Genomic DNA, 26227 nt, shown 5'->3' with positions numbered 1-26227 from the left:
ACACAGAATCCGAAGCAGGCTCCAGGCTCTGAGCTGTCAGCACAGAGCCCGACGTGGGGCTCGAATCCATGAACTGTGAGATCATGACCTGAGCCAAAGTCAGACGCTTAACTGACTGAGCCACCCAGGTGCCCCAATATTAGGTATTAATAGTAACGATTATCATTAGTCCTCACACTTGGGCATCTATTAATAAAAACAAGTCAACATTTCATCCAAAAATTATGTCTTTCAGAGATTATTAGTGAATAAGCTTTTAAAATTTTTCTTTTTTTTTTTTTTAATTTTTTTTCAACATTTTTTATTTATTTTTGGGACAGAGAGAGACAGAGCATGAACGGGGGAGGGGCAGAGAGAGAGGAAGACACAGAATCGGAAACAGGCTCCAGGCTCCGAGCCATCAGCCCAGAGCCTGACGCGGGGCTCGAACTCACGGACCGCGAGATCGTGACCTGGCTGAAGTCAGATGCTTAACCGACTGCGCCACCCAGGCGCCCCTTTAAAATTTTTCTTAATAGATGAATTTGAGCAATTGAGTCCTATGAAATTGCTGAAATAGTGTTATAAAGAATTATAGCATGGGGAACTATTTCCAGTGTGTTCCGTGAAAGTAAGTCGCATGAGGTCAGAAACCCTATTTTGCAACATATCCAGAGCTGAAACCCTGTATTGACTTCTATACTTGATAAATACACACCTGCCCCCACATGCATGCTTTTGCATGCTGTCTTCAGGCTTAATGGATCCCTTGAAGCCCCTCCTTGATTTCCAGGTTAAGAACTCCTGCTTTTGTTGCTCACTCATACTTATAAGCCCACAAGAGATCGATACGTGAGCCAGAATGGTAAATTATTAATTTACGGGGAAGAAATAATGTCAAGTGGACTAAAGTTCTTGCACTGGCCAATCAGCTCATATCGTACTATACAGAAGCTACATGAACAGCCAAAGCACAATTAAAAATGAGTTTGGAATCATAGCAAAGGGAATTCGAGAATGTTCGTAATGGCTCCTGTCGCCAAGCTACAACAGTCTGATGCATCCATTTTCTCTGGAGAGATATCCCCGCCAAGGATTCTGGAACAACTGAGTCCAGGCCGGTCTTTTGTGGACAGTTCTTGATGTTTGTACTCCCTGCTTGCAGACACAATAAAGGGTAAATCCCCCAGTTAGACCCCCCTTTAGACATGCTAATTTCCTCACACTATGCCTGGTTCATACATATATATGTTTTGTCTCTATATACATATTTATGATGACATATATGTGACTAGATAGATAGATAGATAGATATGATTCCGGTTTAGGGTGGGTTTGTCGGGTTGATTTTGCATAATTTCCTTTTCAGGAGGGACATTTGTCTTCAAATTTAGGAATTGCCTTACTGTCCCCGACTTCTTCCCTACCTATAGTCCATGCTGACTACAGAAAAAAGAATTCATCGCTCCTTTCTTCCATCCCTCCCTCTCTTTCTTCCTTCTTCCTCTCTCTTTCTTTCTAATAACTCTTATTTTGAAATAGTTTTAGACTTACAAGAAGTTTCAAAAGTTGTCCTTTTGGTGTCTCCATGTACCTTTCCCCCAGCTTAACCACAGTCAAAGCCAGGGAATTACACTGGTATGGTATTATTAACTCAGGTACAGACTCAGATTTCACTAGGTTTTACATCCACTCTGTGTGTGTGTATGTGTGTAGGGGTGTGTGTGTGTGTGTGTGTGTGTGTGTGTGTGTGTGTATGTGTGTGTGTTGTTCTATGGTATTTTAGCACATGTGTAGATTGAGAAACCAATACCACAATCAGAATACCACAAAGAAACTCCCTTATGTTACTTCTTAACAGCCTTTGATTTCCTTTTATAAATACTTTGTTTTCAGGGGTAGAAGTCTTGGTCCAGCAGACTTCTGCTATTTCAGGCACCTGAAGTTCTTATGCAAATGACCTCAAGGGACAACAGCTGTGACCTTACCAACCCCTTTTCTTGGGGCAGGGGCGTGGGGGGTAAATGCATTCAATATTACCAAGGCCTCAATGGCAATTTTTAGGCTCTAGCTGTCGAGTTTCATTTCTGAGTCTCTGAGTATTTTCTGTCATTGAGCAATTTTTTTTTTGAATGTATATTCTTGCCGTTGTGTAGAAACAGTCTAGTAGACTTTTTGAAAAAGTTAGGATTTCTGACCAAAATTTCTTTGACTATGGTTGCATGATAAAAAATTTATCAAAATAAAATCCATGAGATGTATTGATGGATACCTTTGCACACCTCTAAACTTGGTTTGCTTCTCTTTAGCAAAGTCAATGGCTCAGTCAGTTAAGTGTCTGACTTTGGCTTAGGTCATGAACTCATGGTTTGTAGGTTCAAGCCACACATCGGGTTCCACGCTGACAACTTGGAGCCCACTTGGGATTCTTTCTCTCCATCTCTCCGCCCCTCCCCTGCTCAAGCTCATGCTTTAAATAAATAAATAAATAAATAAATAAATAAATAAATAAATAAAACAAACTTGTTTCCTTTGCGCTCTTAAGGTTTCCTATGTGTAAGGACTTCATATTGGCTTTTTACTTCAGTGAGTTCCATGTGGACAAATACAGGGCTAACGTGATCTTTTAGAAAATATCACCTGAGGTTACATGCTTCTGAAATCTACTTTCAGGGAGTTCAGTTTCCTGATGAATCTTCCAAGTAAGTATGCTATTGTTTGCCTCAGAATTTGCATAAGTACTTTTGCGTGGCCATCCCCCGAGATAGTCGAAAACTAAATGGTTACTGGAGTCAGCCTGATGAACTAAGTGTTTCAATAAATAAATAATGACACATGCATGGGCATATTGAGTGTAACCATCATAAATGTCTCTTTAAGGTCACTATGGAGAACAAAGGATCATTCAACCCAGGACAGCATAGCTGAAACATTCTCAAGGACCTAATTAATTCTTAGGATAAAAAACTGCAAGTTGATCAAAGAGTAGAGGATGCGTGTACCATGACTTGAGGAAGCGCAAGGAACTCATAGTTGCCGGTGGGAACGCAAAATGGTAAAAGCCACTTTGGAAAACTGTTTGACAGCTTGCAGTTAAACAAAAAACTACCTGGAAATTCCAGTCCTAGGTATGTACCTAAGAGAAATGAAAACATCTGTCCACACATGGACTTGCACGCACATTTCCACAACAGCACTGTTCACAGCAGTCAAGAGCTGGAAACGACCTTAATGTCCATCGAGCGGTGAAGGGATACATTACATGTGGTATATCCATACAGTGGCCTACCACTCAGAAATAACAGAGGAATAAACTACTGACAAATTACATCATGGATGACCTTCAAAAACATTATACTCAGTGAAGTAAGTGAGAAACAGGAGACTACGTCTTATATGATTCCACTTATCTGAAATATCTAGAAAGGGCAAACGTATATGGACAGAGGGTAAATTAGTGATTGCCTGGGGATGGGAACAGGATGAGGGCATAAGGGATCCTCTTGGGGAGATGGAAACACATTGATTTATAGTGATGGTTATAGCACTTGGTAAATTTATTAAAGATAATTGAAAGATGCACTTGAAATGGGTAAGTTTTCTGATATGTAAAATATACCTTGATAACACTATTTAAAAAAAAAAAGGGAAAGCAACCTACATTTTTCTATTTTTCTGGAAGACAGAGGATCGGCTGTGGGCAAGCGCTCCAGAAAACCCTGCCCTTAATAAGAGATTTTTCAAATCTCAACTGGCTACTTGCTCCTCTCAGGCCTCAGCCATCCTTACTGTGTTTCTCCTTTAAAAGAAGTTCTTCCTCTCTAGTTTCTAGTTTGGGACTAGAAAACTAGTTCTGGTTGGTATTTGAGTGGGTATTTGCTAGCACTTTTGTTGCCTCTTGTACCCTGGGTTTCCCTGAACAGGAAGGGCCATTTCTGCCGACTGATGGACGATCTTAGTGGGAGCAACAGAAGCTGATTTGTCAGTCCAGGTAGGGTAAATACGGCCTGAGGAAATGGGGCAGGATGGGGTAAAGACCCAAAGAGAGAGTGCGCTGGAGACACAGGGGAGAGGTGAGGTGAGTTCAGCCTACTTGATTCCCCTGGGGAGAAGCCCGGGGCAGGGGCAGAGGTGCACCCAAGCCTGGAGAGAACCCATTCCCTTGAGAAAGCTTGCACTGAGATGGCGAGCTGCCCATCTTAGCCAGGGACTTCTGCTGCTCTGAATGGTCCTATCTCACCCAGGACATGCTCAAGACAGCTGGGCCAGAGGGAGCTGGGTTGACAAGGAAGGTAGGGGGGATGGGGGTTGGGAGCAAGCATTGTGTTGTAGACCAGGAGAGGAACTTGGGAAGAGGAGACAGTTGTCATGCTCATCCAGTGTTCAGCCATAGCTAGGAAGTTATATAGGCTGAATACACTTAGAGAGCTTGCATTCATACCTGCCATTTATTAACTCTGGGCTCTTCAGCAACTTAGTCTCTACCAGTTATCTATCACTGTGTGTATCTTATGCTATACCATACTGTATTATACTACAGGTAGACCTTGTTCACTTTATTGTATTTCCCAGATACCGCATTTTTTACAAGTTGAAGGTTTGCATTGAGCAAGTCTATTGGCTCCATTTTTCCCAGGAGCACTTGCTCACTTTGTGTCTCTGTGTCACCTTTTGGTAATTCTTAGAATATTCCAAACTTTTTCATTATGATTATATTTGTTATGGTGATCGGTGATTATGACTTGCTGAAAGCTCAGATGATGGTTAGCATTTTTGAGCAATATTTTTTAACTAAGGCATGTACATTTTAATTTTTTTAATTTATTTTTTATCTTTTTAATGTTTATATGAATGAGAGAGAGAGAGAGATTGAGAGAGAGAGAGAAAGAGAGAAAGAGAGACTGCACGAGCAGGGGAGGGGCAGAGAGAGAGGGAGACACAGAATCCGAAGCAGGCTCCAGGCTCTGAGCTGTCAGCACAGAGCCCAGCAGGGGCTCGAACTCAGGAAGGTGAGATCACGACTTGAGCTAAAGTTGGACACTTAACTGACTGAGCCAGCCAGGCACCCCAAGACATGTACATTCTTAAAGACATAATGCTATTGCATACTTAATAGACTATAATACAGTGTAAGTATAACTTTCACATGTACTGAGAATTCATTTGGCTTGCTTTATTACAATATTTGCTTTACTGCATTGGTCTGGAATTAAACTGCAATATATCCAAGGTATGCTTGTGTTATGTTATTATATAATTATAATTTGCCTTGAGTGGCTGCAGGGTCAGCTGGGGACCATGCTCAGCGGAGATTAGCCACCTTACCCTGTGGTTCTTTTTATTCATTGGTTAGTTCTGGGATATTTTTTTTAATGTTTATTTTTATTTTTGAGAGAGAGAGAGAGAGAGAGAAAGAGAGAGAGAGGGAGAGAGAGGGAGGGAGAAGGGCGACACAGAATCCAAAGCAGGCACCAGGCTCTGAGCTGTCAGCACGGAGCCCGACGTGGGGCTCGAACTCACAAACTGTGAGATCATGACTTGAGCCGAAGTCAGACACTTAACCAACCGAGCCACCCACGCACCCCTAGTTCTGGGATTCTTAAATGGCAACTGGGTTCCAAGAAGAGAAGCTCCTATGTGCAAGAATTTATCAAGCCTCTGCTTAAGTCACGTTAGCTGATGGGCCATTGGCCAAAGCAAATCACCTGGGTGAGCAGAGAATCAACACAGGAGGGGCTACACAAGAAAGGAACACTGGGAAGTCTGATTCACATGGTGGCCAGCTGCATGAGTCTATCACACTTCCTAAGCCTATTTCTTCATCTGAAAAATGGAGTTGATAATATTATTTTATTAGGCTTCTCATACAGAATAAACAATGGATGTAAAGCACATATCATCATGTCTAACATTTAGTAAGTCATCAATGACTATCTGCTTTTATCATGATCACTGATTTGCTATTGCTATTATTCCTATGATATTTGCCCCTCAGCTTTATCAGAGTATAGGGAGATGTGAGAGAGAAAAACCAGGAGAGCCTGCCCTGATGGAGGAAGTCGGGAAAGACTCTCTTGAGAAAATGGTGTTTCAGCTGAGGTCTGGTAGATAACTTAAAAGTTTAGTAGGCTAAAAGAATAGGTAGGAAAGAGCATTCCAGGAGAGGAAACAGTGTGTGCAAGGGCCCTGAGGTTGGGAAAAGTCTGTGGCAACTATCACAGCCATGAAGACATATGTTTATACAATGTTAGCATTGCAAACCTACAGGTATTCCCAGGGTGTTTTAAACCAGCCCACCTTCAACATTTGCGGGGCCAAGGGCAAAAGTACCATAGATTAAATGCCTAAGTATTTAAAATGATAAACTTATCTAACAAACTATCGATAAAATATGTTTTATCCTCCTACCTAATCAGATGTACCCTGGCTCACCCTGTTGGGCTTCCCAACCCCAGCTCCATCCTGTACTCTGAGGGTCAAGTGCACAGGCAACTGGAGCCCCCAGATTGCATCTCCCAGCTTCTCCCCAGCAACAAATAGGCATTTCCCAGTTACCCCCAGCACCCCTTGGGGTGTGTTCACCAGCTGTGCGGTCCACTTTCAGGATGGACCTAGGGAGGAGGACTGTAGGCTGTTCAAGGAGAGCATTCTGGGGTCTTGTGTACCCAGAATGTGGTCCAGGAAGGAGGGCACAGTCTCTGAATGGGCACATCCACTTGGTCCATGGGTTATTTGTCCCATACGGTGGGGCCAATCAAAAGAAGGGTCTGAGGGGCGCTCCTAAAATATAAGGCCTTCACACCTAGAACAACGCTGGCTACGGGAAACCAGGGAAAATAACAGAGGCCAGAGGAGGTGCCGGGGGGGAGAGGGGGGTCAGGGAAGGCTTTCTGGAAGAGGAAATACCTGAGCCCGATATTTTCCAGGAGGGGAAGCATCTGCTGCAAAACTGAAGTACATGACACAATAAATCTAATGTTCTTTGAAATCAAATATGCGATGCTACAACCAAGTGGCAGATGTTTTGGCTTTGGTTAAGAAGGCATTTCTCTTTTAACCCCTTTATTTGGCAAGATTACAAGTGTTCTGATCACCTGTGATTTCAGTTGGGCAGTCTTACTCTACTGGGCTCAAATACAACTTAGCAGAGAGTAGTTAGGGGTCCATGCACTTATTTCTAAGTTGTTATGAGAAAGATGTTCTTCATGAGGGTTTAACTATGAAAAAAATTTTAATGACTCATACAATTAGATTTAATCACAGTAGTTAGTGTGAAAATACCCATTTGCTAAGAGTAGGGAGGGGGAAAATATGATTGAGTGGATGCAGATGGGAATGCAGCAATGTAAGCATCCGCACCGGCGTTTCCCTTGTAGCACGATGCTGACCGAGGGTCCTGAGGCCATCGTTCACCAACGCCCCCTCTCATCCCCAAGGTCAGGGTAGCTGTCCTTGATATTTAAGCGCAAGAATACTTGACACATGAAAGGATTTGTTCTAATATTTTTAAAATTTATCAATTGCACTGCGAAAATGAGAATTGTGCATTTATCTGTAGAAGTCCAAGGGTGGGAAAAGTAAGCTATGGTGGCAAGATTAAATGCACTAAAGGGAGCCAGAAACCTTGCATTTTTTTATAGAATGATCTCAGTTATTTGGCCCGGGGGAAAAAGGCAATGTTAGGAATGAACTGCTATTCACCAGCCACAGCCCAGAAGAGAGACGGGGAGAGTCCATGCCTGGAGGGGCGTGGGAGGAAAGGCCTGTGACCCATCGGCCTAATCTAAGTGTCTTTGCAAAAGGACAGCCTCCCAGGGAATTTTTTCCTAAGTCTCTTTGCCCCACCCAAATCCTACCAAGAAAGAAATAATACAAAGCTAGATGAGGCCAAAATATCTGGAATGGAGGAAAAGGAGACAGGAGAGAAAAATAAGTCTAGAGTTACCACTTTGGAAGACTGGGAGGAAAGCAAAACCATACACTGATATTCCACTTAGGGAGAGTTTATTATTATTATTACCATGTTACCAAGAATGAATTTTTATTGAGTGCTTACTATGTGCTGGCAGTGCTAAAGTTTACAAATCTTGGCTCCCTGAGGAATATACACACAGCCTAGGAGGAAAGTGCTGTTATTTTCTCATTTTACCCACGAAGACAGAGGCTGATGGAGGGTGACTTCAGAGTGTAGGGAACTTGACGGATTTGTTTTGGACAGTGAATTTCTGGCGGCATCAGTTCTGAGAGGGAATCCCAGGACTGTCAAAAATCAGAAATCAAACCCAGTGGGTGGAGGTGGGTCACGCAGGGAGAGACTTTCACTGCATACTTTTTTGTGTCATTTGAGTTTTGAGCCATATGAATGTGTTATCTGTTCAATAAATAAAGATTTTTTTTTTTAACATCAGAAACTGAAGTTGAGGAAAGGTCAGGACTGAAAAAAGTGGCTTTGGGAGCCAGGCGGTGTTGAAGACAAGGGTGTAGACGCGCACAGGCAACCTCCAGGGATAGGAGCCCAGCAGTAAGCAGTGAACTAAGATGAGAGCGATCCCTGTTTGTCACTTCTAATCAGTCAGGAGCAAACTTAATACTCTCTTGGGTCACAGTTTAGATTCTTAACAGATGAAAGTTAAGTTTGGGTTTGTAGAAGTATCTAGGAGGCACTGGGAGATTCTTACCACCTAAGTAATCCAGGAAATATTTATCCTGAAGAGAAGGCTAAGGTAAACTTTTCTAAGCTAGTGATAGAAACTCGCGGGAAAGATGTACAACCCCATTCCTCCTAGATGCAACTGGCTCCAGCATTTTACCAAGAGGCCAAGGCAGATATGCGAACTTAATTATGTATCACTTGGTTTCTTTAATGTTTCCTGAGCTAAGTAGGATTATTAAATGTTTTATATTTAATCTGTACCTATTGCACGCAGAGGTTGCCCAGGAGAACCATTCCTCCAAAGTTCCAGCCCTTCTGGTTCCCTGGCCAGCCCTTTGTCAGCACCAAATAAATGATGAATAAGCTGGGAGCACGGAGGTGCCCTTTTTGAGAAAGGGTTGTGTTTAGTAGGAGACACAAATGAGAAGCACAAAACATTTTGAGATGCTCAAACCTGAGCATCCCTCAGGATCTCATGGAGGGCTTGTTAATGCATGGCTTCCATCCCCAGAGTTTCAGATTCTGGTCTGGGGCCTGAGAATTTGGATTTCTAACAGCTTTCCAGATGATGCTATTTTATTTCAGCACATGAGGACCATTGAGCTAATACAACCTCTTCAATTGTACAAATCGGAAACTGAGGCCGAGGGGTTTACATAACTCTCCTGGACACCTTAGCTAATGTCGGAGCTAGGATTAGAATCTCAATCTCTCTCTCTCTCTCTCTCTCTCTCTCTCTCTCTCTCTCTCTCTTTCTCTCTCTCTGTCTCTTTCCCTCATCTTAAAAATTTTTTTAAATATTTATTTATTTTTGACAGAGAGAAAGAGCGTGAGCAGGGGAGGGGCAGAGAGAGAGGGAGACACAGAATCTGAAGCAGGCTCCAGGCTTTGAGCTGTCAGCACAGAGCCTGATGTGGAGCTCGAACCCATGAACTGCGAGATCATGACCTGAGCCAAAGTTGGACGCTCAACCGACTGAGCCACCCAGGCACCCCTCCCTCATCTTAAAATATTTCAGCACAGGGGCGCCTGGGTGGCTCAGTCGGTTGAGTGGCGGATTTCGGCTCAGGTCACGATCTCGCGGTCCGTGAGTTCGAGCCCCGCGTCAGGCTCTGTGCTGTCAGCTCAGAGCCTGGAGCCTGTTTCGGATTCTGTGTCTCCCTCTCTCTCTGCCCCTCCCCTGTTCATGCTCTGTCTCTCTCTGTTTCAAAAATAAATAAACGTTAAAAAAAATTAAAAAAAAAAATATTTCAGCACATAGCTCCTAAAAGTAAGAACACTCTTTTCATAACCCCAGGGCAGTTACAATATCAGGAAACTGATATTCAAATAATACTGTAAACTAATTTAATATAAACTAATAGCAGACCTGATGCAAATTTTGTTACTTGTCCCACTAAGTGTCCTTTATCTGGGCCAGGATCCAATCCAGAGTCACACAAATTTAGTTGTGATATCTCTTCAGTTTTCTTTAATCTAGAACAATCCCTCAGTCTGTCTTTGTTTTTATAGGAACTTAACACTTCTGAAGAGTACTGGCCAGTTATTTTGAAGAATGTCCCTAGATGTGAGTTTGTCTCATGTTTTCTTTCATGATTCAATCCAAGTTCTGCATTTTTGGCCCAAATGGGGCCATTCATTGATTGATTCACATCAGTGTGGATTCACTCATGGATCCTTTGTTATTCTAGAATCCACATCTTTGCCACGTCAGTTTTCTTTTCACGATATGTCTCTGCTGCTTATAATCCTGTTATTCCAGAGATGATTTTATTAGTTTATCACATCGATTCAAAAACCAAACTGAAAAATTTTTCAGACCATTAACTTCAGGATAGCCCTCCTCTTTCTTGCAGTGCAGGCTCCAAGCTAGAGCCAAGGAATATCAGCAGTCTTAAGGATGCCAGAAGTATTGCTCTGGGTCATATTTTCCAGGGTCATTATAATAATTTTTAAAGATTTTGCCTTAAAGTCAAAGCCTTCATTATTCCCTACCCACCTTCAATTCCTCTTAGACCATGTGAGGAATGGGCATAAGGAACATGTGATGGTGCTTGAGCTAAAGGAGGGCCACACCTAGGACACTATGCAGGAAGGACACTATGTGGGTAGAAACTGCCCTACTTGGCAAGCTCTCTTCCTCTTTGGTCACCCTCCTACTTCATTTTCCCTGGAGTACCTGAAGGAGGGACATATGGTTTGCACTGGTATTTGGTTGTATGAGTCCAAAGGAAAATGCCAACTCGCAAGTAAATATTTGCCATTTGGGATGGCTAATTACACTGTATGATTTAAAAAGAAATGAGCATTTACCCCATCCTCGATTTCACCATCATGTCCTTGTGCAAGAAAAATAAATCAGCTGTATAGCAGAAGCAAGATGTGACTTTTTAAAAAATCTAAACATTTTTTGTTTTTAGAAACAGATATGGCTGACTCAGAGTCACCAAAAAAAAAAAAAAAAAAAAAAAAGAAAGAAGATTTCAATCTGGGTTCTATACACCTCTGTCCTCTAAGATATATTCCAATGGAAAATTCTCTCAGGGTTTTGGCCATTCTCAGAATTCTCTGGGAATACAACATTAGACTGAAGCAGGTTGGGTTGGAATGTCGAATGCAGAGGTTCTCAAACTGTGGTAATACTGTCCCCCAAGGGGCATCTCGCAATTAATGGGCAGGGACCACCATGTTAAATGTCTTGTCATGCATAGGACAGTTCTATACAGCATGAATTGCCCCGCCCCAAACGCCAATAATATGCCATGGAGAAAGAATCGAAGAGTTCCCCCAGTGATTTAGAGTTAGCCCAAGATTCTAAGCCGCTATAACTGCTCTGTTGAATTGAAGAGTTGGAACCCTAGGTGCTGTTGGCCATGGCCATTATTTACTTAGTGGATTGAGGAATAGAGAGCCGGTCAGTAGTGAGAGAGGGTTGGCACAGGTATATAGGAAGAAACAGGGAAGAGTGACAGAGTGAGACTCCTGCTCAAACTCTTATTTAAGCGCCTGGCTCTTATTACAATTCAGGCCTATATACAATCCTGTTACTTGCAAACAAGATTCTTAACTTTGGAGAGACTAATTGCCATCTTCTGCCACACAGACTGAGCAACAGAGCAGCTAGTTTGTCAAGGGAAAGAGGAAACAGAGCAGATGGAAGAAGAGGTATACCACTGGATACTGCCCGAAGGCTTCAAGGTTCCTGCTCAGTCCCCGAGGCCCAGGTGCCTCTGGACCGGTCAAAAGTGGCCTGAGACGTGGGTCCTAGGAGATGGGTCTCTCTAGAAACTGCATTATGATTGGAAGGGGTGGGTATTTCCAAAAGAGGAGGAGATCTGGGCAGCAAATTGTATGAGTCCACAATACGTCCAGTAGAAGGTCAGCCCAGACTGAGCCTGGAAATCCTTTCCATAGAAAGGACAAGCCTGAGTTTGAATTAGGTGAAGCTGTTGAGTGGGACTTGACTGTCAAGGGGTTGCATCTGTGGATTAGGGGTCAGTTAAGAAAATACCCACGAGCTGAAAAACAAAAAAAAAGAAAGCCCCTTTCTTTCAAAGGAAAACAAAACCAAAAATACCCCTCACACTCATTGGAAAACATCTCTTAAAATATTAGCCTTGTCTTCTTAACTAGCTTTTTATCTGCTTTTGGAGGATACTCAAGTTTGTGCTGAAGACGGTAGGTTTCATTTCTGTTACCAAGAAAGTCGGTTTCGTGGTAGATTTCTGTGGGTGGGTGCTTAATTGCATAGCTGTACCCTCTTTAACTGAAGGGGAGATTAGAAAGGGAGAATATAATTCCAAGAACTTTGGTTTTGCTAGCCAGCAAATCATTTAACAATGACCAAGGTATAGCTTCACAAGAGGTAAATGCCATTTTCACCTGCCATTTGCAGGCAGCAAGTACGGACAGATGAAGGAAATGTGGGGGGTGCCACAGTGTTCTGTGGCATGGCTTGGGTGTGAGGTCTGAAATTCTCCTTGCAGGCCTTCCATCCCAATTTTGCTTTTCTTGGATTTCAGAGATGATGCTGGGATTCCCGTGATTGACCACCAACACTTATCACCCAGGATTGTACCCTTGCTCCTTCCCTACCTATCGCTCCCTTAGCAGAGTCCTCTCATACCTATGGCTCGCAACATTGGATTCGCTTCAGAACTGGCTGTTTTTTAAAACATGGATTATTCCAAAAGCGCATCTCAATTTCAGGACTGGAAACACTTTTTAAAACAAGGCGAAGTCAAGTCTTGTGAAATACCCAGCTGATTAACCCCCTACAGCTAACTAAAGGAAGCGATTTCTTTTGTTAAATGTCTCCCTCGACAGCTTGACAGCTTCGCCAATTCAGTCCTTCCTGCTGTTTGACCCTTCCAAGCCTGGAAGGCTCTGGACTCCCAGGCCAGAAACAGTACCTGACACACGGGCAGCATCAGCACATGCTACTTGAATTGAATTGAAGCCGAATTGAAGCCCTGAGCCTATTTGTGTCATCAGTTCTCAGAGTCAGCTGGGCTTTGTTTTTTTTTCTATCTGTTATAGGAAAATTGAAGGAGTGTCTTTATCACTAAGGTCTCTTGCAAGTCTAACATCTGTGAGAAAGAAAATGTGTTGTAGTGCAGTTTTTTTTTGCCACGTCTCAAGGCTTATGCTTAACTTTTTGAGCGTTACTTGCACTAGGGTTCCCCACGCCATTCTTTGGTTCGCGTATTACAGGCCACCCGTGGCCCCCTCTCTGATCCTTGAAAAGGCCACACGGTCCTGCCCCTGAGGAATTGTTCTTGCAGTTCCCTCTGTCTGCAAGGCTGGGTGCTTCTCAGCACTCGGGTCAGCTGAAATGCCACCTTTCGAGAGGTATCTCCTGATAACTTAGAGGAAGCATCCAGTCTGACACTCTCCATTATATCATCCTATTTATTTCTATGTAGTGCTTATCATAATATATAACATACATTTACTGGCTTATCATAACCTTCTCCCCATAAACTATAAGCTCCATAAGGGTAGAGAATTGTCTATATTCTTTTTCACTCTATCTTCAGAACCAGGCTTCCAGGGACCCAGTTATATGTAATGCTTTTTCCAAAATAGAAAAGTCTGCCTGTTCTCTGAGAAGATCCAACCTCTTGGTGGACACCTGGCTTGGTAAGCCAGGCACGGACTGTATTTCAGCCCCTCCTGGCCCTTTGGCCAGGTACCCTGGTTCAGTGAACAGCCTACACAACTGTGCACTATCTCTCCCCAGCACCATACAAAGTGCCTGCAGATAATAGAAACATAATAACTGGATGAATATATCAACCTTATTGAGGTTTAATTTATTTATGATAAAATGCACCATTTTAAGTGTTCAGTTCAATGAATTTTGGCAGACGCAGGTACCCAGATAACCACTACCACAATCAAGATATAGAGATTCCATTACTCCACAAAGTTTCCTCATGTCCTTTTTGCAGTTGTCTCTCTCCCCATGCACCCCCCGCCCCAAGCCCAGCCTCAAGCAATCACTGAATCTTTTAATTTTATTTAGTTGTATCTCACTTCTTTGCAAAAGAATTTTAAAATGGCCTTAAAAGGGAATAAATGTATCAAAATCAATAAAAGAGGGGAAATAAAGAGGAGAAAGCAAGATTAAGAGGAACGAGGCAGATATCCCAACCATAAGGGTCGATAGAGCATCTGTGACTGAACTTGAAGGCTGAGGCTTGGCCCGCAGCGTCCTTATAGCCAAGGCAAAGAGAGAAAAGTGGTACTTCAATTACTCTCTTTTCAGAGGAAGAGCATTTCATTTGTTTCAGGGGAGACGAAGTTTCCCTGAGATATTCCTCAAACCAATCATCAGACACAAGCTTTTGGAGGATGCTCTGAATGGTGTTTTCGAAGAGTTTCACAGCAAACACAGCGGGACTGGTTACTTGTCTTTTTCCTCCTGACAATCTGCAAACATTCTTACAGCAAATATTAAAGTGTCTTTCATAAATGAGATGATCTTCCTGGGTTTTTCAGGAAAGTGGAATAGTAAACAACTCAACCTTATCTTCTCTAGCGAGGTCTGGGACTCAGAAATCTTTTATTGTCCTGATGGGCAGAGTAAAGTTTGCTTTGAAACCCTGGTGGGCAGGTGGGAGGGTTAATGCTCAGTTGTGAAACTTGAAAGAACCTGGCCAGAATCCCTGTCTAGATGAAAGGGTCCCCAGCCCCCGCCCGGAGCTGCGCTGTGAGTGGGGCGTGCGTCTGAGGAAGAGCCAGGGTTTTCTTGAGGAATCAGTGTTGGAGCTGGGCCAGCGTGAGCCGGGGCTGCGTTGAGATGCCAAACTTCTACACAGTAGAACGTTCAAACACTTGAACATGAAAGATATTGTGGGCAAGTGTTGACAGCCTCTTACCGCACACATAGACATTTCTTAGCAATGTCCCTGGGAGTCCGAGTTCTAAGCCATCTCACCCTTGCTTGACGATGAGTTAGAGAGACCCTGAAATGAATACCCTCTTCCCTGCTGGATTCTGAATCAGTTGAGCAATAAGAAAAATGGGTGAGTTAGCTCACTGCCGGCCCCTGTTTACAACAGCCATTTCTCGGGGCGCCTGGGTGGCTCAGTTGGTTACCCGTCTCTTGATTTTGGCCCACATTCTCACAGTTTGTGAGTTTGAGCCCTGCCTCAGGCTCCAGACTGAGAGTGCAGAGCCTGCTTGGGATTCTGTCTCTCCCCCTCTCTCTCAAAAATAAATAAACTTAAACAACAACAACAATAACAAGACCAGCCATTTCTCTGTGGTGTGGCCTCCTCATCTCCAAAATGAAAGGTGGACCAGTTGGCCCCATTAACTTTCTAAAATCCCCTTCACTCCAGTTTTTCAGCTCCTCTTACTCAGCTTTATCTATGCTTTGTCTTTATTTTTTAATGTTTACTTATTTTTGAGAGAGAGAGAGAGAGACAGAGCGTGAGGATGGGAGGGGCAGAGAGAGAGGGAGACACAGAATCTGAAGCAGGTTCCAGGCTCTGAGCTGTCAGCACAGAGCCCCATGCGGGGCTTGAACCCAGGAATCTTGAGACCATGACCTGAGGCAAAGTCAGAGGCTTAACGGACGGAGCCACCCAGGTGCCCCTAGCTATGCTTTGTCTTAAAAGCTACCTCTGAATTCTGTATGAATCCGTGCATTTCTTACAAGAGGGCAACTTCATAGGAGTGACATTCCTCTCTTTGTTTTCAGACCCTGCCGGCTGGACAAAGAGGATGATTCTGTTTTCTCCTTCAGGTGTCAAACCGAAGAAAAAAACAAACACAAAGGATCTCAAATCATAGTGGGTTGTGTATCCCTTACTGTGGTTAAGACTCCGAAAAGTAACCTGAGGTTCTTCATTAGTTTGGTCTGTTTGCTGAGTTCAAGGTCATTTCAGGTTCAGCAGAATGTCATGCTGTTTTTGCAGCCCTTGAACAGCAAGAGAATGCAAAGCACATTTTGTAGTTCGGTTTTCCCCACACAGGGTTCCAAGATAAACGCAATACATATGTTCTGATTCATTCACACTTTACTCACTAAATAACTATTTGATATCTAAGAAGGCTTCAGAGTTTTAACAAAAAAACTCTTCAAAGTATTCTTTCCTTTGAACCCAACACTCATATTTTCCTAAGAATAAGAATGAATAATGACCAGTAGAGTTTGCAGGTATTTGAAACATTGCCCAAATCCCTGTTTTCTCAACTTCAAAACATGTAATATGCATAGTCATAATTTTGAAAAAAAACCCATATATGGTATGTGGGTGTGTGTGTCTGTGAATTATGTGAGTATGTGCCATGAACTGTGCTAGGCACTTTATGTACATTGCCACTACTATTTAAAACGTTTAAAGTTAGGTTTTACTTCTCTCATTTACAGGCAAGAAAGCTGAGGCTCAGAGGTTTTATGATTCGCCCAAGGCCAGAGCTGACAGGTTGCAGTGCTGAACTCTCTCTGTTTGAATCTTCTTAGTTAATTTTGTTCAATTCAGCAAATATTTATCAAATGCTTCCATGTGCCAGGTGCTGTCCCAAGTCTGAGGAGAAAAACAAGGAAAGACCTTGAGATGCTCTTAGTGAAGGGCTTCTTATTTTTATCCGTCAGCATGTGACTGGAGATGGCAGGTAAATGTGGGCATTATGAGGTTGTATCAGGTAGGATGTGTTTCTATTCGGTTGTAACAGGAAATCCAACTCAAACTAACTTAAACAATAAGGAGGACACATCGTGCCCGGGAAGGCTATTATCGCCTAATATCCATTTCCTCTTCTAGAGGAGCAGAGCCTCCAATTTTTAGCTGGGCATATGGCTGTGTAGACTAAAGAAAACATTTCTCAGACACACCTGAAGCTAGGTGTGGCCATATAACTAAGTTATTGCATATAACCAGAAGAGCTATGTGTACTTTCTGGGAAATGGCTTTCCCTTTTGTCCTTCTTGCTGACTGGATTCAGGTCTGATGGGAGAAGCTGGAGCAGCCATCTTGGGCCACAGGGGAAGAAATTCTGTGTTAAAATGGCAGAGCTACCACACCTAAGGCGATATATCCCTGGACTGTCTGCCTGGACTTGTGTGTTGTTGTTAACCTGAGAAAGAAAGAAATCTTGAACTTGTTCAAGCCACTGTTATTTGGAGTTTTCAGTTACTTGCAACTGGGCCTGATCCTAACTCCCATATTTACATAGCTGGAAGTCCTGGAGGAAGGGGTGGACTTCAGTGTTAGTTTGATTTCGCAGCTCAATGAGAGTATCAAGGAATCAGTTTTGTCCAGAACTTGGTTTTGCCTTTGATGTCAGCTGCATCCTAAGGCTGGCTCTCTTTCAGGGGGCAAGATGACAGCTAACAAAAAAATAAATATATGCTTCCTTATCAACTTTCGGAGAGAGAGAGACAGAGAGAGAGAGAGAGAGAGAGAGAGAGAGAGAGAGATACAGAAGTGCTCTCGTAAAAACAATGAGGTTCCTTTCCCAGAAACCCGCTGACATCATCTTGCTTTTCACTGACCCACATAAGGTCAAATGCAGCCAGGGGAATGCCATGAACTGATCAGTTTAGTTTCTGATGGAACCAATCACCTTGGCAAAAGAATTGGGCTTACACTCATTGCCTACTGCTGGAGGTGGGGTATTTTTTTCTTTTTAAATTTGGGATAACATACTAATTTAGGGTCAATTTAGGGATGTCAGTTCTTGGCATCAATGAATTCAACCTGCAGTTTGTACTGTCTTTGAAGGGCCCCCACAGTTCACGGTGGAAGAGGCAGCATAACACCTTCCTGTGTATTTGCTAAAAGGATTCAGTGAAATGTGTAGCTGTCCTATTTCAGGGAATTTCTCTCAGTGGGCTAGAAGGAGTCGTTTTGCTGGTGAGTCCAAATGGATCCATGCTGTCCCCAGATCAATCCCCTGGAAATGGACAAAGCTGTCAGTACTACCCCCTCCCAGGGGAGGGCTCCTATCTGAGAATTTCTCCTCTAGCTTGCCCCCAGCCCCCTTCCTCCAAGGCTACCTGAAGTACCTATAATTCCTGGAATTCCTATTCCTTGGGAGTAAACCATCTTTTCAGAAAGTCTCCGTTAACCTTGGAGGAGTGACACATTGAATCTCAGCATGGACGTATTGATCAGGTTAATTAGAATCCTCCCCCATCACCACGTCCTCCAACACCAGGGACATGGGGCCAGTGGGCAGTTGGGGTGTTATAGTAGAGAAGAAAAAGCTCCTGGTTTCTGGCTACTCAGAGAGGGCAGGTAGGATATCAAAATGGGGGTCCTGAGTCCCTGGCCAAGATAGGAGGTGGGGATAATAAGAAAGATCAGGAAGTGAGGTAATGGAGAAACATGGAGGCCGATTTCAGCGACTTAATAATTTAGCCAAAGGTAACCCTGTGCAATCTATGCTGAGTGACCAATAGTTATCGTTTGATTTTGTGGCTGCACAACGGCTCTATTATTTCCCATCTTGGGTGCCCTCGTGGCTGCCAGAATCTCTGAAGTTTTGTTTCTTGCCCATCCATCTGGCTTGTGGCTTGCCCACACGGCTCAGGACGCAGCCTTGTTAAAATGACAGGACTCCATGAGTCTCCCCAAAATGGAAAGGAACAACCAGAAGGAGGGCATCCATTCAGTACAGAAATCACATCAGAGAAGGAGCAAAGCCAGAAACACTGGCTCAAAATAGGATCAGGGGGAGCTGAGCACAGTGGAAAGCAAAAGGTCTTCTCCGTTCTTTTCAACCAACTCTAAAAGCGATTCTACAGTAAATATCTTTTTCTGTAGTAAATCCATCCGGGTACTATGTTCCAACAGCCATCCGTTCTTTAGCTTGTGTAAGCTTATCACCTATAGCAATTAGATATTCGGTACCTAATCCAAAACTCTCCACACCTTATTCATTCTTCCCTGGGGCCATTTCTGAAGTTCCTCTGAAGGGCTTCATTTCACTCTCACATCAGCACTTCTCCATCCTCCCTGGACCATTCATATGCAAATCACATGACCAGGGAAGGGTGGTGGTGAGTGATAAAAATGTGGATCTCAGAGCTCCACCCAGAATCTTCTAAACTAGGCTCTCTCTGTGAGCAGGGCCTAGAAATGAATGTTTTAAGACAGCAAGTCATGTGATTTTAATGCAGTCTAAGGTTTAAGCACACTGATTCCTGGAGAGTGCCAACAATAATACCTCGCGGTTGGGGCAACCGGGTGGCTCAGTCTGGTAAGTGTCTGACTCTTGATCTCATCTCAGGTCATGGTCTCAGGGTTCATGGGCTGAGCCCTGTGTTGGGCTCTGCACTGATGGGGTGGAGCCTGCTTGGGATTCTCTCTCTCCCTCTCTCTCTCTGCCCCTCCCCTCCTGTAATAAATTAAAACAAAAACAAAAACAAAAAAACCTTACAGTTTGATGGGACTCTATGCTTTAACAAAGACTTTTGTATAACATCTCATTTGAGCCTCACCACAAGCCTCGGGAAGAATGTCAGAGCAGGAATGATTATTTCCATCTTATGAAGGGGAGATCACACTTCTGTGCCTTCAAGTAACTTGCACGAGGTCACACACTCATCAGTGGGGTCACGTGGACTGCAATTCAGGTCTTATAGTACCGAGTTCAGTGCTCCTGCCATTACCCTGAATGGTAACAACATTTTGATTGACTGAATGTCAATCACTGTCTAAAAGAAAACATAGTCTGAGCAGCCACGGGAAGAAGCATCCTTTGTGGAAAGAGAAAATAAAACTATAAGAACTTGGAAAATGTCAATAGCCAGCACACTTACGGTCATCAATGGTCTAATCATAATGTTAAATTTGTTCACTACAAGTATCAGAAGATTCATTTTTATTACATATTGAGATTTGGCCTAGTTGACTCAATTAATTGGTCAGGACCGTCGAATTTTCACAATGGTGAACCACGTGATCAGAAATTCCATTAAGTGAATGCTAACTACATTCATTTACTTTTAATGATGATGCTGCTGAAGGAACATCCATGTGACTCAAACCTGAGTCAAGGACAGACGAGGAATTATTCATACCTAATGTTCCTTTGTCAGCAATCCATGGTGTCCCAGTTTCATTCTGAAATTTTAGTGGAATTAAATCTGAGAAGCTGAAAAAATTATATCATGAACTGCAATTTGGTTGAGCTCCAACCATTGGGCAATTCAAGGCCGCTAATGGGACACACGCGTTGGTGATTAATTCCACAGCCACAGTGTTAGACAGATGAGTAATCGCTGCTGAACCCCTACACACCTGTGTGATGGTTAACTTTATGTGTCAATTTGACCGGGTCACCCAGGATGCCCACATATCTCGTTAAAACATCATTTCTGGGTGTGTCTGTGAGAGGGTTTCTGGAAGAGATTAGCATTTGAATGAGACTGAGTAAAGCAGATCCCTAGTGTGGTTGTCATCCAGTCTGTGGAGGAACTGTATAGAATGAAAAAAGTGGAAGAAGGGCCCCTTTGCTCTCTGACGTTGTCTCCTATGACATTGGTCTTCCCCTGCACAGGGACTGGGACTTAACATCATCTGCTCTCTTGGTTGTCGAGCCTTGGGGCTTGGACTGAAACTACGCTGGTTTTCCTGGGTCTCCAGCTTGCAGAGGACAGTGGAATTTCTCACCTTCCTTATTCATGTGAGCCAATTCCTCCCCACCCTGCCATATATAGAAAGAGAGCGAGGCGGGGTGTGCGCGCGCGCGTGCGTGTGTGTGTGTGTGTGTGTGTGTGTGTATATGTCTATCTCCTATTGACTCTATTTCTCTGGAGAATCCCGACTAATATACCATGTACCCCCGCACTCCCGACTTTTCACCTCAAGATCTCCGTGGCTGCATTGTGCGGTCAGATGAGTCACATTTAGCCTTGCTCCCCGCACCAGCTATTGGATTTACAACCTAACGCTAAGGCAACCTGGGTTATGGGTTGGGCCCCACATGGAACTGCTAGCTTGGCTTTATTTCGTGCCTTTAGGCTCAGCTCCACGTCACAGGCAGCCACTCGCTCTGTGAGGAGCACAAATGGCCGGTTCATCAGGGTCGGAAAGGCCAGGGCCCTTCCCAGCATTGTCTCAGAAAGCAACTCTGGAAAGACACTGCAGAAGCTGAATCAGTCCTTTGTTAACTTGGGCCCTGCGTGAATTTTTATGTCCCATTTGGTGAAAAATGCAGATTAGGCTGCTGGGTTTACATCCCTGTAATTAAAACATTTTGCTAACAGTCACTTATGGATTAATTAGAGCCGACCCTGAGTTAGGATGAATCCAGGCCATTTTGGGGCCATCTGAGTAGCATATGTGATGGTAATTCCCTAAGCACCCGTCGGGCTGTATATGTTTTGGTGACCATTCCATCAAATATTCTTTTTTTTTCTAAAAAACTTTTTTGGTGCCCAGAAATCTATCTGTCCACGAGTGGGATAAATATACTAGCTTGTTTTCTAGTTTTCAAAACAGTTTGTGGTTGTTTAATAATTCTTTGAACCATGTGTGTTTGTCAAATGTATGATGCATGTAATGGGTATGAATTGTTCCACTGGGCTTGAGGCGCAAGAAACATCACTTTACTTTTCCAGCTCAATACCTTCTCCCTGGGCCTGGGCATGGATTATTGAGGGAGGGGGGCCTTGCTCTCCCTAGCTTCTCCCTGGGTTGTGCCAGGCACTCAGGATTCACTCAGTCTAGGAGAACGGGGAGAGAGGCCTCTGTCGGTACCCCATTTGGTCACTGCAGGTGCCCCCTGTGCAAGCCCACACACACCTACCTCCCGAAGGCCATCAGGCCCTGGAGCTACATTCCCTCCTCAGCAGGCCAGACAGCCTGACAGTTGCTCCCCAGCTAAGGAGCTTGATATCTGGCCTCGACAACATCCCAGCAGCCACTCCCCATTCAAGGTCCTGCCACCTCCTGGGTGCTGTGCGGGACCCTCTCCTCAGAGAACCCTCAAACCGGAGATCCAACTGCTTTCGGTCATCAAGCCTCTTCCCAATTCTAGACACTTCATGGCTCCCAATCCCACCCCCACCCCACCCCCAGCCTCCTCCTGCCTGGGAACCAGTGCTCCCAAACAAAGGTTTGGTCCTAACACACAAAATGTGTCCCTTGGGAACCAGGAACACAGAAACACCAAGGCTGGCTGCCTTTTCTGATAGGGGTAAAAGGAAAATTCCCTTCAGTCTTTGCTGATGAATTCACAGCAGGAAAGGAAAAAAAAAAGCCACCACAAAACCATAAGCCACAAAAAAGGCAAGACACCAGATACTTTCTCAATAATTCATTCCAAGTATGAGTATACATGTATGTATAATTATTCTCCCATTTTTCCTCCAGTTTTGTTTAAATAATGTTTCCTTTTTAAAATCACTATGCTGCTTAGGGGCGCTTGGGTGGCTCAGTTGGTTAAGCCTCTCTCAACTTCGGCTCAGGTCATAATCTCACGGTTCGTGAGTTTGAGCCCCGAGTCGGGCTCTCCGCTGACAGTGCGGAGCCCGTTTGGGATTCTCTCTGTCTCTCTCTCTCTCCCTTTTTTGTCTTCCCCCTGCTCTCACTCACTGTCAAAATAAATAAACTTAAAAAAAAATGTTAAAAAAAATTATTATACTGCTTGTCTCCCCTTCTCTCCCCTAATATATTTTGTCCCTAAGGCTGTTGAACTATTTCTGAAATAGTCATTTTATTCAATTAGTGTCTTCCCCCTCCTCCTGTTTTTATGTCAATATCATACAATTTTCAAAAAGATTTAGTTGTGTGTTTCAAAATCTAACAGGATGCATCAATAAATTAAAAACAAAGATTTTGTTTTTCTTGACCGCTCTTTGGATTAACTTCACATTATTTGCCAAGTTGTATAAATCATTTTAGGGGAACTTAAATTGCATTAAATTCACATACTAATTTAAAATATATTACCTTAAAAAATAAAATATATTATCTTTGTTTCATTTTCTTTTTAGCCAGAAGCAAGGTAGATTTTGCCTCCTTTTCTCTCCCTTTATTTGGCCTATTATGTGTTTCCCATTTCTTTCAATAAGATAATTTTTTTATCCCAAGTTGAGTCAATATTCAAGAATTTATGTTTTTTGTTACTCTTATAGAATGGAATCACTTTTTCTATGTGTGTCACTAGTATAAAGAATAACACCCAATTTTGAGAATTTGCCTTATACTCCCTAGCTCTCCATTCACCTGTTGAGTTTTGTAAGTTTACAATATCATCTCCCAAAGATATTTTAATTATTCCTTTCCTGTGCAGATGTCTCTGTTTGTCACCCTTCTCAGAATGTTGTCAGCACTACAATGCCACATTGTAATGATGGCAGAGAGCACTCTGGCTTTGTTTCTGCTTTGAAGAGATTCTCATTTTGTAGAATACTGGCTTGTAGTTGTGATTTATTCAAAGAAGAAAGTTTAATACAGAAATCCTTCTTGTTAAAATACTTAAGAGTTTTCAAAAGGAATAAATGTTGGGGCACCTGGGTGGCTTAGTCGGTTAAGCATCCAACTTCAGCTCAGGTCATGATCTCACGGTTCGTGGGTTCGAGCCCCTCATCAGGCTCTGTGCTGACAGCTGGAGCCTGGAGCCTGCTTCGGATTTTGTGTCTCCTTCCCTCTCTGCCCCTCCCCTTTTCATTCTCTCTCTCTCAAAAATAAATAAACATTGGGGCGCCTGGGTGGCGCAGTCGGTTAAGCGTCCGACTTCAGCCAGGTCACGATCTCGCAGTCCGTGAGTTCGAGCCCCGCGTCAGGCTCTGGGCTGATGGCTCGGAGCCTGGAGCCTGTTTCCGATTCTGTGTCTCCCTCTCTCTCTGCCCCTCCCCGGTTCATGCTCTGTCTCTCTCTGTCCCAAAAATAAATTAAAAAAAAAAAAAAAAAGTTGAAAAAAAAAATAAATAAACATTAAAAATTTTTTAAAGGAATAAATATTTATTTGCATTATTTCTTGGTATTTACTGAGATGATGAAGTCACTTTACAAATTTTTCCCGTTAGCATGATGACTTTAAAACCTATTCCTCGAATGGACATGTGCGCAATGTAGTTATACCTGGATTCAGCTCATAACTCAAAGCTAAAAAGCAAAGAAACAAGCACGTAAACCAACCAACCAACCAACTCCGTAGCTCAGAAAGGCTAGACAGACGTACAGTTTATCTGGGAGTATTTATTCCCAGGAGACCCAACAACCAGCAGTCCTTGGAAACGTGCTCTGCTGATCACCCAGACCACTTCTTGGCCCCTCCTGCTCATCCTGTACTTGACTGTCCAGACTGTGGCCAGGCTTCTGCCGGGCTCTGAGAATGCCCCTCTCGGACAGTCTTCCTTGTTTTCAGTGGAGCTTTGCAACCATGATGGATTCTTTTCCATCATTCGATCACAGGGACAAAAATCTTAGTTACTGCCTTGTACTATTAACTATAGCAATTTATGTCATAAGATGACTTTCATGTCCTACTATAAATAGGGTTGGCTTTCATTACTACATATATACTGACAATGAACAATAAACAGTAGTTTGGGGGTAAGTGGATGCCGGGGGAAATATTATAACCCCAAGTTGCACAATTTTGATTAAAAGAATTGTGTAATTACCTGGTGTATTTTGGACTGTGACCAATATGCTCTGTATTGGTCAATGGTGGAAACTTTTTCTTTGTAAGTATTTTGTGAAAAAATTCTTACACACACACACACACACACACACATCAAGCTGGAACAGATTGGCAAAAGTTTTAACCCATAGTCAGTGAAGGTGAGGGCAATATGGCAGCATATATAAATGTATATGCCCTCCTACCCAGTAATTCCAACTATGAGGTAGTTCTTCTTCATACACAATAAAATGTGTGGGCAATGTATAAGGATATAAACATAGTGTACTTACAATATCAAAAAATCTGGAACTCTTAAATATGTCTAAAAAATGGACTGGATAAGTAAGGTATGATACATCCATTCAGTGGAATGCCACACAACTGCCAGAGAATGAGGTAGATCCCCAGGTCTGGATATGAAAATATGACTAAGACATTTTAAGTGAGAAAACAAGGTGGAGAACAGTAGGTACAGTACACCCTCATTTGTGTTTTTTAAAAGTAGATTTAGCTACTATCTATATAGGAAAATTCTGTAAGAATACTATTTAACTAGTTCACCACGAGAATATACAATTACCATGAAAAAGCATAGATCTCACTTAAAAGTAATGCAATTTCATTGGAGAAAATTTGGAAGATACAGAAGGATATAATGATAACAATAAGAATTGCCCAGATAAAAATAAAAATCACCCAAAACAAAGTGATGTTTTTCCTTTTGGCATTTTTTCAATGCATGTGTGTGTATGTATATACATACATATATATATATATATATATATATATATATATATATATATATACACATACATATATATATATATATATATATATATATATATACATACATACATACACATATATATGTGTGTGTGTGTATACACACACTTTATATATGTGCACACTTTAAAAAAGATTAACACCACAATGCTTAAAGTGGTTTTACAATCAACCTTCTCTCTACCAGTTGGTATCCTATCATGAGTATTTTTCCTTATCATTAGTCAATAATGAAAATATTTTTCCTGAAGTATTCATTCCCTTTCTCTGGATCATAGAGATATGGCCTTTCCATTGCTGTGTAGCTTGGTGCCGTAGACTGAGCATAGACTTTAGAATCAAAAGACCTAAATTCAAGTCATCCTTTTGCTGGTTGGTTGCGTGATCTTGGGCAAGTTACTTAAGTGAATTGAACCACATTTTCATCTTTAGTAACACGGGTAAAATAAGAGCTAGCCCTACCTAGGTTGTGATATTGTGAGGATGAGATGAGGTATCACAAGTCAAGTGCTTTTTGAGCTGTAAAGTCTGGTAAGAATCCACCCATTGCCCAGCACAGACCCTCAAGGCCCCTCCCTGAGTCTGCTCACTTTACTTTCTCATTACCTGAGTGACTGAGGTCCTCTAGAAGGAGCCCACATCACGAACAATGAAGACCAGACTCCGTGTGGTGTATGAAGACTCTCACAGTCTAGACCAAACCCACATTTCTAGCCC

At 42.8% G+C, this 26227-nt stretch overlaps 1 long non-coding RNA gene across 1 annotated transcript in view; it reads right to left on the bottom strand.

Annotated features, from left to right (window-relative positions):
* Positions 1 to 14120: 14120 nt before the first annotated feature.
* Positions 14121 to 26227, bottom strand: part of LOC132686094 (uncharacterized) — a 64881-nt gene continuing 52774 nt past the window's right edge. Inside the window, exon 4 of the long non-coding RNA XR_013553022.2 lies at positions 14121 to 16671. This is a non-coding gene — a long non-coding RNA (uncharacterized LOC132686094). The remainder of the gene's footprint in view (positions 16672 to 26227) is intronic.

This window comes from Panthera onca, chromosome F1, assembly GCF_046562875.1.
Source record: "Panthera onca isolate mPanOnc1 chromosome F1, mPanOnc1 haplotype 2, whole genome shotgun sequence".
Classification (NCBI taxonomy): domain Eukaryota; kingdom Metazoa; phylum Chordata; class Mammalia; order Carnivora; family Felidae; genus Panthera; species Panthera onca.
The sequence above is the reverse complement of the archived record's forward strand: the minus strand, read 5'-3'. Positions and strand labels throughout refer to the sequence as shown.